Here is a 13,327-nt window from a genome sequence, read left to right on the forward strand (position 1 = left end):
TATTTAGAGTCCTGTTGAATGTGTTCATCTTAGAGTCTATTGTAGGATCTCCTCCTAGAACTGTTAGTAATGCCCCAAAGTAATTGGTCTTAAAATGTGGTATATTTGTTTTCTAGGGCTGCTTTAACAAAGCACCAAAAACTGACTGTTTTAAAACAATGAACATTTATTGAGTCATAATTCTGAAGGCCAGAACTCCAAAGGCAAGATGTTGGCAGGGCTATGCTCTCATGCCTCTAAGGGTGGATCCTTTCCTGCTTCCCTGGACAAGGTCACCAGTTATGGAATTAAGCCCCTACCCTACTCCAGTATAATCTCATCCAAACTAGCTACTTCTGCAATGACCCCATTCCAAAATAAGATCACATTCTGAGAAAATGGGGACTAACACTTCAACATATATTATGGGGGCTACTAAATTCAACCCATAACAGTTGGATATAAAGAGAAAGATTATCTACCAAAGCAATAACAACAACAACAATAACAACAACAACCCACCAAGAACACGCCAGTCCATTCCTCTCAGTAATGCACAACTATCATTTGAAAGCTGATGAGATGGGGATAAATGATCTCATTATGAAAATCAATAAATCAATAATTCATTGAGAGACACCATGGAAAACAATTCTGCCAACACACGCATATACAGCCCTAACTGCACTCATACTCCACGGCTCATTGACTTAAACAAGTTTCTTCCTCTCTCTGTGAAGAAGAAAAAAAAAAAATAGCTTCTTCTTTCTTCAAATCTGCTGAACATTCTCTCCAATCTTGCAAAATCTTACCTATAGCAGTTTCTTTTGAGCCTTTGTGTTTAAGAAAGAGGGGAGGACAAAACCGTAAGAAACAGAAGTTCTAGACAAAGAGGATGAAATTTAGAAATCAGAGTGAGGAAGAGCTAAAAAGAGGAGAAAAAGAGAGAGAGACATTTGAGAATATCCATGGTATGTGGTAAGATAAAAAAGAATTAACAAGTATAATTGTTAATTAGCTGTTCCTTTAATTAGTCTGATATATGCAAGTCAAGAACTTGAAGTGTGTTTACATCAGGCGAACTTTCTGGGATTCAGTCCCAGTGCTACTATGCTAATGATCCATATAGGTCACACATACATAAATGTTACATAAAAGTGGAATAACAGCACATGCTTCATGATGACAAGGAGGAGCTAGATTCATTAAATCCCTTAAGCAATGCCTGGCATAAAATAGATGCTCAATAAAAGTGCTAGCATATATGCCTTCCTCTAGTTTACTGCTTTCTAAATGGTTGTCTTGCCTTGCAATAGAATTAAACCAATAGAGTTTTAATTTGTCACACATTTAGTACCCCTTAAAGCTCTAGCAATAGAACAGTTTTTATATAAAAAGCCAGAAAACATTCTAGCTAAAATATCAACCACATATCAAGGAGAATTAGATTTGATTTTATGAATGCATGCTCTTTGAATCAGTTGCAATTTTAAGGCTTCAATTGATATCTGTATCTATCTTTATTTATCTATCTATCTATATATCTAGCTACTTATTAATTATACAATACTCATCCCTCCATCCCCCTATCGATTCTCTCATTTATCGATTGACCAATTAATTGATTAACCTATGCATTCACTTATTCAACAAATACTTATAAAGCACCTGCTTATGTGCCAGGTAGTGTCCTAGGAAGTGCATATATAGCAAAGAACAGCACAAACTCTTTTGCTTTTATGGAGTTAGATTCTAATGAGGAAAACCCATAAGAGCAAATGAATAAATAAATAAATAATATGATTTCTGGTTTCCTTGCTTCTAGGACAAGCACTGGAAATATGCTCCTATGTGGGGGCTTTAGGGGTGTTCTAGAGTGGTCCAGGAAAAGGAAACAATATGTGCACAGGATCGGAGGTAGAAATTCCTGGTCTCTGTTGTACAGATACAAAAAAGGATGGCAAATGCCAGAAATCCAGCCAGAAAGACAGGGAGTACACGAGTTCTAAAGGGTACGACAGAGGATATGTCAAGAATCTGGACTGTACCCGAAGGCAGGAGGCATACTTGAAAGGTGTGAGTAAAGAGGGCATTTTCAGCCCTGTGTTTTACTGTTGTCTTTCTAACAACAGTTGCTCAGCTTTAAAGTCTGATACAAGTGTAATTAACTTGAAGGTCTATTGACATTATCTGGAGTTCAGGAGACTTTGGTTTCAGATTCAATTCACCCTACATCAGCCCATTTCTTTTTGAACCAAGGCAACCTTGGTCCAAAATCTGTTTCTGATTTTGCGTACTTCTTTCTCCTCCACAACCCAACCGCTAGCTCAGCTCACTTTCTGAGCCTAAGAATCTGCACTTACCCACGGCCTCCCAGGAAATGCTGCTTCTTTGACGTCAGCCACCTCTGCCGTGAGCCAACGCTCTAAGTTTGAGTGTGGCATTGGCTGGGTTCAGTTTGTGTCACACTCTAAATATATTATCTGACTTCAACTGACAGCCTTAAAGTAGTCCTTAGAGGGACCATCACAAATTAAAATTCCTTTTTTAACCACCTTATATACTTAAAAGCAGGGTAGATAAGGAGAATAACAGCATCTTTACTTAAGACTAATATCACACTAACAGCATGTATTCTGGGAAAATGGTAATATTTATATTATATGGTTATCTTTTTTAACCTCCACAACACAAAAACAGTTTTCTCCCTAATAATTGTCTATAAAGCATTTTCTGTTCATTTCTGCAGATGCTGGGGAGAGGATGAGTTCACGTGAGTCCTGGAATGGCTGGAGAGAGTGTATCCCCACCACTAACAACACAAAGAAAGGGTGCAAGTGGATGGGCATTTTGAGATTTAAACCAATCACAATGAAAATGTGTAACTAGAGCTGTGTAGATAAACACTCATGAAAACAGGTGGAGGAAACAAAATAAATAAAGCAAACTAGGTACCCACCAACACTTTGGTTTGCCAATGTTGTCAGCCTTCAAACATTTCAACCAAAAGTGTAAAATATCATACGCTGGGGAATGGAGGAACTTTTAAAAAATAAGTGAATCCATCAATCTGGAGCAGAAACTATGCCAAATGGTTATCAGAAGTAAGGGGAGCTGCCTCTGATTTCTGGACCCACGTGGAGGTAAGAAGGGCCACGGCAGATAAAAGCTGTCCTTTACTCTCAGTTTCCCTGAGCTTGCCCCTGGAAGACGGCTGTATGAAGCAAAATAGCTAATCAAATGAAAGCATTATATCAAAGCTCTAGGAATGACTTACAACATCTCATTCATTCTTTCATGTTTTTATGTTCTGTGGATTGAACTCCACAAATCATTTCTAATATTAGAAATTAAATCATTCCCAAGAACTCAAGGGAGCATACAAGTTCGTATTTGGAGAAATGCAATCTATACATTGGGTACTAGCTTATGGTGAACTCTCTGGTCCCTTATAGTAATTGTTTTGAACAGAGGCATATCTTCAAATGGCCAGGAAAGTGTTAATGTCTTCAGGTGGTTGGATCCAGGAGCTGCAATTGGTTCAGGCACTGATGGTGGTGGGACACCACTGGAAAAAATGCATACAGTTGGCCAAAAAGTTCATATGTTTTTTTCCATAAAATAAAAGGCACATTTTTCATTTTCACCAATAACTTTGTTGATTTGGATATTTTTGAGTATGTCAGCTATCTCCTATGTGGTACAATGTTCATTTTTCTCAATTAATGTCTCAATGTGATCACTATCAACTTCAACTGCTCTACCTGACTATGCAGCATCTTCCAGCGCGAGATCTGCAGCACAAAATGTCACAAACCACTTTTGACACATTTGATCCATCATAGCACCTTCTCTATACACTGCACAAATCTTTTCTTTGTGTTTCAGTTGCATTTTACCTTTCTTGAAATGATAAAGCATAATATGCCAGAAATGTTGCCTATTTCTTCCATCTTCAGTATTAAAATAATTACACAAAAACTCACCAATTTTGATTTTTTTAAAATGCACACTTATATGACAGCTGTCACAATACAATCTAACAAAATTATTTTGAGTGATGTTAAAGACAACTGAGCACTACTAGAGCCATCCTACAGGAAAAAATGAAGGAACTTTATGGCCAACCCAATATTTGTGAGTGGTCAGCAATATAGTTACTGCAGATGAGAATCAGTGAAGTCCCTGAGCCTCCTGTGTAAGGTGGCAGTAGGTGATGGGTGAGGGAAGCAGGGTGGACTGACATCATATAAAAATGAAACATTTTGCAAAATCTGACCTGAACATTAAAAGAGAAGTTAGTTAAACATGACATGAAAATCATATCTGAGATTCATGATATTCCTCTAAACAAAATATGTATAAGGCAATCTCTAGAAGTCATTTTTAAAAGACCTCTGTGTAGCCTAATCTATAAATATCCAATTGTACCAGCTGCCAGCTCTCGGGACTGTATCAATCTTCCTTCCTAAATAGGTATTCTGAAAACCCACTGGGGATATGTGCATTTCAGTCAGTTCCAGTGGGCTTCCAACACAAGCATTCTTTGTCTACAAAAGAATTACAACATGAAAAGACTATTCTCATTATAGAAATACTAGTCCCCAAGGGAGGACTGAAGCTTTCCTTTGTAATTAAACTTCTTTTTAAAACAAAACAAAGAACAGTTTTAGAGAGAGCTTCTAAATCTCGGGAACACTTTGCTTTCCCCTAAAAGCCCTGTTAGGTGTAAACCAATCAATCCTTCCATTGGTGAGTATGTGCAGAAGCTATTTGGAACCTGTTTGTTTGCTTATTTTGTTTTAAGAAAGGGGTGTGGAACAGCTGCGTTTTTCTTCCTAAAATGCAGATATGTTAAAATCCACGGATGAAGTGCTACTTCCCTATCTGTGTGAGTACTTAAAATTAATTTCTAAAAATAAGCAGAAAATAATTTCATAAACAAGACTTTATAGCTAGAATTCACTTTACCTTTTAAGTTAAGAAAAACAATCGGAATAGCGGTCACAGAGGTAGAACTAATTTACAGCAAAGTACCTGCAAGCAATGCAAATTTTAGCAATTAAGCTGTGCCTTTCTATGATACACTTGTTCACATCTGTAATCAAAATGTGGCATTTGTTCCCTGTGACATAATACTCTAGACCCTTCTGACCCAGGTGGGAGAGAGCTATATAATATAATTGGCTATGAACAAAACAGAATGATGGAGATTTATGTATATGATGATCATCTTAAGGAGGCTAGAGGAAAATAGGCAGGTGAGAAAGTATAAGTTTCAGAGAAAACTAAAAAGCACACCTAGAAAACTAGGTTGTGATCAGTACGTTATTCAAGCACCATAAGGTCCATTAAGTTACCAGCACCTAGGAATCCAGCCAGCAGAATCCTCAAGCCAGTCCAGAAAATGTTCCGGGTCAGAGTGAAGCTTTAGGTTAATACTTGTTAAAAAAAAAATAATAAGCATTTGGATCCCTTTCTTTTGATAACATTTTAGTAAGAAGCTCTATTTTTCCATCAAAACAAAGCTGCTGTGCTTTGGAGAGAGTGGGGAACTGAGTAGCAGCCTACTTCTGGGGGGACTGAAGATTGTGCAGTGAGCTAGGGACACAGTTCAAACTACCTTGTTCCAGGAAAGTGCTTTCTGACCTCTGCAATTCCAGTCTCCGGATCTGTAAGCCGGCCCTTTGGCCTTCTCCCTGATCTTCTGTCATGTGACAGCAGCGAGAGACCCACCCCACATTCAGAAACAAAGATCTAATTTGACTGTTTGCATTGTAATGGCAAGCATCGTTTCATACTTTTGACATTCAGTTTCTTCATCAATAAACTGGGGAAAAAATCTCATTACTCTCACTCAATGAGGAGTAATTAAGAGCACACACACACACATATAAATTGTTAAATTTTATCTCAGCCCTGTGATCTTGGAAACCAGTGGCTAAGAAATCCTACTTCCCACCTTTTTTGTGTTCCGAGAAACACTTTACTATAAAGAACCGCCATTCACCGCGTGGCTACTATAAGAATTAAGTGTTCCCCCAAGTCAACCTATGGCAAGGTCAGACACAGACTCTCCAAATTCCCTTTTTTTTTTGCCTCATAAATTATTAGCTGAACTATTTGGTCTCTACTGATGAATCAGAACATAATCTGTTAACTACACTTTGGTTGAGGTTTTTTCCTTCGTGGAAATCCCTGAACACCGCCCCGCCTTCAGCCTGGTCCAGCACACAGGCTTTCGTCAATGACAGCACTCAAGAATAAGCCCACTTTGGGGTAAAACATGTCCTGATTTACTGTCTGATCAGGCCACCTCTGCCTGTCTATCTCATCGATCACGCGTCCCCACAACTAGTTCTGTACAGCCTTGTTTACCCCGGCCTGACTCGGAGATGCTTCCACATGACACAGCCTGAGCTTTCTCCCTACTGCAAGGGCCCTCCTCACCCCTCATCAACAGTCATCGCCCCTCCCTCACAGTAACCTCTCCCATGAAGCTTAAAGAGACCTACACTGGGATTCACTTTTTATTTGACACAGATGAACTTGCTAAGGAATAAAATAGGCTGTGGACTAGAAAAATTTAGGTGAAAAAAAAGAAATATTTTTATTATTTGGACAGAGAGGATCACAGGAGGGCAAGTTTCAGTGGTAATGTCTATGATATTCAGATTTCTAAAAGTAGACATATCAGTATTATCAATAAGACTTAAAGTGATTTCAAAGCAAACATTGTTCTGCAATATATAAAGCATTGCGTCAATGTCGGTTAAAACGGCACCGGTCAGAAGGTGTTTTCCTGGAGCTATAATGGCCCCAGACTGCCAACCACCACCACACGAAGTCTCCAATCAGCCAAGTAGGGAGGAGATTGCTGAGTATCCTTGCTTTGCTTTAAGCCTCTATTTTAACTATTAGATGTGTAGCACTTCTGAGTAAAATTTCACTTAAACAGAGACTCCAACTGCACTTTTTAAAAAGGTTGGAAAGTGTTAACCTAGGACTTCCATTGTTTGTATCAATCAGCTAAATGGCATCAACTTTATACATCTCTACAGGATCGGTTACACTATTGGAAAGTAGCTTAACTCACCAATTATGACTAATGTCTAATACCAGGTCAAATACTAGTTCTTAAGCATTGGTGTAGGTATAAACATCTGGTACAAATCATTCTTTAAATGATATAGTTCAGGGCAAGATATGCACGAGATAAAAGCATTTGGCAACACATTGGAGACCCTACATTATTCCTTGGTATACCTACAGAACTAACATTCATGAAAGCCCCAAAGTAGCTCATTCTCATTTCTTGCCATCATATATCCTTCAGGTATCAGCAGGCATTTGTCATCTGTCAGGTAATAGGGTTTCAGGTCCTGCTCTAGCATAGTAGATTCTTCCACTTACTCACCAATTTCTCTCTCTACTAGATCCCAGGGATGCAGGGGTAATAGGGCAGGCATGACCCCCCGCTTTCAGGGAGCTTCCAGTCTAGAGGAGAGCAGCGCACAAACTTCACAGAGTAGTGGAGTCAGTTGGAGGACTCGTTAAAAACAAAGTTGCTCTGTCCCATTCGCTGACTTTTTGATTCTGTATGTCAGGGGTGAGGCCCAATAATTTGCATTTCTAACAAGTTCCCAGGTGAAGCTGGTGCTGTTGGTATGGGAGCTGTTCTTGAGAAACCAAGTCTAGTGGTTACTGGGGATGTGCTGCTCTCGTGAACTCACTGACTGTACCTGTAACAATGGGACAGAGACATCCCACTCTTTGGGAAGAGGCTGCAATGTACTCTCAGGCTTCGTGCATACTCACAAAGACGAAGTGCAGAGAGATTGAGTGGGCCTTGCTGATAAACTCTAGATTACCTCTGGTAACAAAAAAAGGCTCATAAATGGAAATCAATCAAAGTGTTCTGTGTTTTGATATAAAAGAGAGACATTAAAATTCAAGTTGGAGAGCTGGAGTTGTTTTGTGTTAAAAGCATGCGCTTGTCAAAGTGCTAAGAGGCTATGGTAATGACTTATACTAATATATTGTAGTTTAGCAAAAACAAGAGCATTTCCACACTTATAGTGCCAAAAAGCAGTGTTTGTGTCATTCGTTTCAAAAGCCAAGAAATATGTTTTGATTATTGGTAGAATAATAAAATAGAACTTTTTCATAAGGATAAATTATATGTTTGTGTTACAGAAAATATAAGACATATTCCTTTCTTATTTTGACCTCAGCTTTTTAATTTTGTTGTCAGGGCAGAAGAGATAGGGGGAAAGTACAAGAGAAGGAAGGAAAGTTGCCGTTCTATGAAAAATACCACCATAACGTATCTGAAGCCAATGCACAATATAACTGGTTTCAGTAACTCTGATTCTAAACTTTGACAAAAGTGGTAAAATTGAAGCAAAGCTAAAAACAAGAGAGTGCATGTGGCCTCTGAGCAACAGGAAGCATTCTTTTTAATGATAAGTAGGCCATAATTAATAAGAACTTCAATTTAAGGATTCTGAATGCCAACTACTTTGTATGCGGTGATAGTTGTTTTTCTGTGACCTTCAGTTTTGAGGGGACTAAGCAGGGGCTGATAAATAAGTAAATTTAAAAAAAAAGGAAATGCTGCAAATATCTACTCACATACAAAGCTTTTTCAACGCTTTGTTAAACCCTAACGAAAGTGACAGACGTGGTAAATCCTGATAACAAGTGATAACATCACCTCCGTGATATTTCTGGGGATGAAGATGAGAGACAGACCCCTCAGCAAGCTGGGAAATTTTTTCTGGAAAATATCTCATGTAAAACGTAATCCTTACAATAAAGGAGTTTGAACAGTAGCTCTCAGTCTCAACTACACGTTACAATTACCTGGGAAACCTTCGAGCCATTCATGCCATTATTAGTGGAGCCCACCCCAGACTAATAAAATTATACTCTCTGGGTATGGAACCATCTGAATTCTTTAAAAGCTTTCCAGTTGTTTCAAATATGCCCCTAAAGTTAAGAAGTAATAATACAGTAATAACTATGTACGGTGCCAGTTGGTACTAGAAATATCAAGGGGACACTTGATAAAGTGTAATGATTGTCTAAACACTATTCTGTACACCTGAAATTAATACAAAAGGACATTAAATGTAAAATGTCATTGAAGGAATTAAATTAAAAAAATAAAAAAGAGAAACACTAATTGAGAGGCAAGACAGGTTTCTATGGCTGGCATGCATTGCATTATTAGTTCATTCTGTCACACCCTGGATAAAGTCAGCTTCCATGCCTCATTTTTAGCATTGTCAAAGGAATTATTAAGTTGTTCGAAACATTTTTTGAGTTAAATAAGCACATTTTCTAGTATTTGCAAGAATTAAAAAACCAAAAAAAAAGATGCCATTTGCTCAATGTCATTTGCAAATAATCACTGTTTCCAAACCAGAGAATATTCAGGGACATTTCAACTCTATCACCCCTACTGTATCTCACTGGAGCACAGGGAAAGATGGAAATGATGTTGAGCAGAAGTGAATGCAACCATAAACCGGAGCTGCCCAAGACAGAGTATAATGTTCAGACTGCTCTGCAGTAGCTTTCAGAGGGGAATAAAATGGCTGTGAGCAAGGGTACATGGTGATCGCTTTCCAGGGTAGCCCCAAAGCAGCAAATGGCCATTGAAATGTGATTGAACAGAGAAAAAAAATCATTCCCAACACCAGTTCACAGTCCAAGGAAATAATGTATAATGGGAAACAAAGTGCTTATTCATAATTGTATCCCTCTAAACAGAACTGTCTAAACTAGTAAAAAACAATCATTCAGGCATGTTTCCTTACATGTATACAAACATGGGTGGAGTCAAATATGTACTCCCACACCCAATGGGTAGCCAATGTTATGAATTTCTTGCATATTCTCAAATCTTTTCAATGTATCGATGCATTAGTATTTTATGCACATGTGATGACATACAATATAAATTGATATATAGCCTGATCTTTTATACAACCTGTCAACAGTCATCTTTTCATGTCTATACACATAACTCTACTCACCATTTTCAAAGCTGCATTATATTTAATTGTTTGGATGGGTTATTCCCTAGTTACCCAATTCCTCATTGCTGTATATTCAAGGAGAGTCTAATAATTTCCACTTAAAACAGCTGTCCTTGTCTTAATTTCTGTGACAAAAAAAGACTGCATATATTAAATTTTGCTAGCATGGGGCTAGTGAGTTACAGCGGGTTGAAGGCTAAGACTGGAGACAAAATGCCTAGGTTCAAAGTCTGTCCCTGATGCCTCTAAGTGACCTACTTAGCAAGTTGGAGACTCAAAGTCTTCTTTTGTAAAACAGAGATAACAATATTTTCCACATAATCAGGCCTAAAGGGGAAAAAATGTGTATTGATCAAAGTGTACAGTCATAGCAAAAAAATTCCGTGCATGTTAACTTCTAAAGTTTTGTTTACAACTGGACAGATGGGTCTCAAGAAAAAATTGCACATGTACAGACACTTTGGTCAATTTATGACACTGATACACTCTTGAGCCTTTTCATCAAAAGGGTAAATATAATACCACAAATTCATTTGAATGTCTTTACTAATACAGCTGCGAAGGGTTTTCATTCTCAAATGGAATCAAAGAACATGAAATGGAGACTCACGCAGGCGCCATTGGAAGAATGGAACTTGAGAACCGAGAGACCGATTTACAGAATGCCTGATTTACAGAAGACCAAGCCCTACCCCCTGACCACTGAACACCCACCAAGAATCTCTCCCCAATGAACATATTCTCTGGACTCAGGCTGAGCATCCCCTTCCTTGAAACCCTGGCCCATAAATGCAGCCCACTTGCCTGTAACTCGCTGCAGCATTCATTTCTAGAACCACACAATTTCTCTGCTATTGCCAAATAAACCCGACTTCTGGTAATTTCAGCTTGCCTTGGTTTACCTCTGTATTCAGGTTGGCAACAGTCACCAGTTCTGCTTATCCATTGGGTATTTGTTTTATAAACTACTGATAATTAATAATCCAGTTTTCCTTTATTGTAGCTTCTATCATGTCAGTTTTAAAAACTGACAAATTATAGTCTATGGTTCAAATCTCATCTGTTGCTTATTATTGTAAATGATGTTATACTGGAACAAAGTCACATCCATTACTTTACATACTGTCTACAACTTCTTTCATGCTGCAATGACAGAGTCAAATAGTCTCCATAGACATGGTATGGTGACCCACAGAGCCTAAAGAGATTACTATTGGGCTCTTTACCATTGACCCTTTACAGTAATTCTTTCTATCCATGACTGCCTCTCTTTTTGAAATGTACATTTGACTATGAATACGGGAATAGTACCCTGGTCACTGCATGATTTTTACCTATGACAGTTTTTGGCACAGAGTTCGTGTTTAATGAACATTTCAGTATATCATTTTTGTTTTCCCGAGGACCATATAAATTAGAAAAATTTAAATGACTGAAAAAGATCTGAATGTTTAATCGTGAAGGAAGGCTTCTTCTCTTCTTATTTACTGGCAAAATTCTGCACATCCTCAAAGGTCAAATAACGCATTACTTGAGAGTATTCTCTAAATATATACAGAAGTCCTGAAGCCAACACTGTTGTACCCTGTATACGCTATGATTTTTTTCCATATGGTCATGTATAGTATAATGATGTTTTGGTCAACAGTGGGCCACATATATGACAGTGGTCCCAAAAGATTATAAAGAAGCTGAAAAATTTCTTATCATATGGTAGTGATATAGCCCTCGGAACACCATTGCACAGTGAATTACTCATATAGTTGTGGTGATGCTGGTATAAATAAGCATACCATGCTGCCAATCATATAAAAGTATAGCACATACAATTACAGTAGTAGGCTATACCACAATGATGTTCACACAATGATAAAATCACCTAATGACGGATTTCTCATAATGTATCCAGTCACTAAGCATGACTAAAAATGTACATTTGCACTTAAAGGAAGCACTTTGTGGCTTCTCTTTGGCATACCCAAGCCAGCATCACCACTCTTGTGCCTTAAGACCATTATTAAGTAAACTAAGGGTACTTGAGCACAAACATTGTGATACCATGATGGTTGATCTGAAAACCAAGAAGGACTACTAAGTGACTGCCATGTGGGAAGCCATGCCCAGCGTGGATACACTGGACAAAGGGATAATTCAGGTCCTGGGTAGGGTGGAGCCATATGATGTGAAATTTCATCACATTACACAAAATGGCATGAAATTCAAAATTTATGAACTGTTTCTTAAATTTTTCATTTCACATTTTCAGACCCTGGTTGACTCTGAATAACAAACTGTAAAAAGTAAGACCATAAATACAGGGGGACTACTGTATCCTTCTCAAACAAACAAACTACCTCCTCCTTCATATAGGACAAGATGGGAAAACCTAACATTATAGAAATATAACTCTCTATTATAATTAAGAGTTTATGAGTCTGTCCTCTTTCATAGGATATGACCTTTTATAAATCAGAGATTCTATTTTGTATCTCTTTATATATATCCCCACCATCCAGAAAATAGTGGCCTTGTATTAAATATTCATTAAATGAATGAAGAATATACTCATTGTTAGTCTTAGCCTGGGTCATTTAACTTTCCTCTGCATTAATTTAACCACCAAACATAATATTTTCTAATCAACTCTCAAGGTTAAGAGCTCCATCAGTCCCCCCTGAAGTCATGTGCTTAATTGACCAGACTGCTCTGGGATGACACTAACTCATTCCCTTTTCACGGCAGGCAACCTTTTGCTATACACCCTAGTGAACATTTCTCGGACAAGATCTAGAATTCCTTTTCAGCAGGGTATGTGCTGCTAAAGAGAAGAGCCATGAACCCAATAATTCTACCAGGCTGTAATTCTTTGCATTGTTTAGGGCAGCAAAGAAATGATGTAGGTAAGAAACTTGATCACTGTACTTCTTCTGTTCATCTACTTAAATATTTAATCGAGACCTAGTATGGAACAAGATATGATCCTGGAATATATCTCCTCTCCCCAAAAATGTGTCCTTCCAGAGTGGAGGAGCCAGTCTTGTGAACAGATAATTTTTTTTTTCCAAGTGATGCATTTGAAAGAGTGTACTATCCAGGGGAAAATCAAAGAAACAAATAAAAAAAGATAGCCAGGCATTATTAGACAAGCCCAAGGCCGCAGAGCAAGTTAGTCTCTCTGGAAACGATCTCATCTGTGAAGTGAAACTCCCATAAGACAGTTCTGCCAACTTTAAAACTCCTGTTCATCTATGGTAGAAAATGATTCTACCATAGACGTTTGATTCATCAAACTGAAGATAGTG

The 13,327-nt window shown here is 38.1% G+C and overlaps 1 long non-coding RNA gene across 1 annotated transcript in view; it reads right to left on the reverse strand.

The window, feature by feature from the left end:
- LOC118501329 overlaps nucleotides 1-13,327 on the reverse strand; it is an 876,473-nt gene that overhangs the window by 605,075 nt on the left and 258,071 nt on the right. The window lies entirely within an intron of this gene.

The sequence above is a fragment of the Phyllostomus discolor genome, chromosome 6, assembly GCF_004126475.2.
Source record: "Phyllostomus discolor isolate MPI-MPIP mPhyDis1 chromosome 6, mPhyDis1.pri.v3, whole genome shotgun sequence".
NCBI classification, from domain to species: Eukaryota; Metazoa; Chordata; class Mammalia; order Chiroptera; family Phyllostomidae; genus Phyllostomus; species Phyllostomus discolor.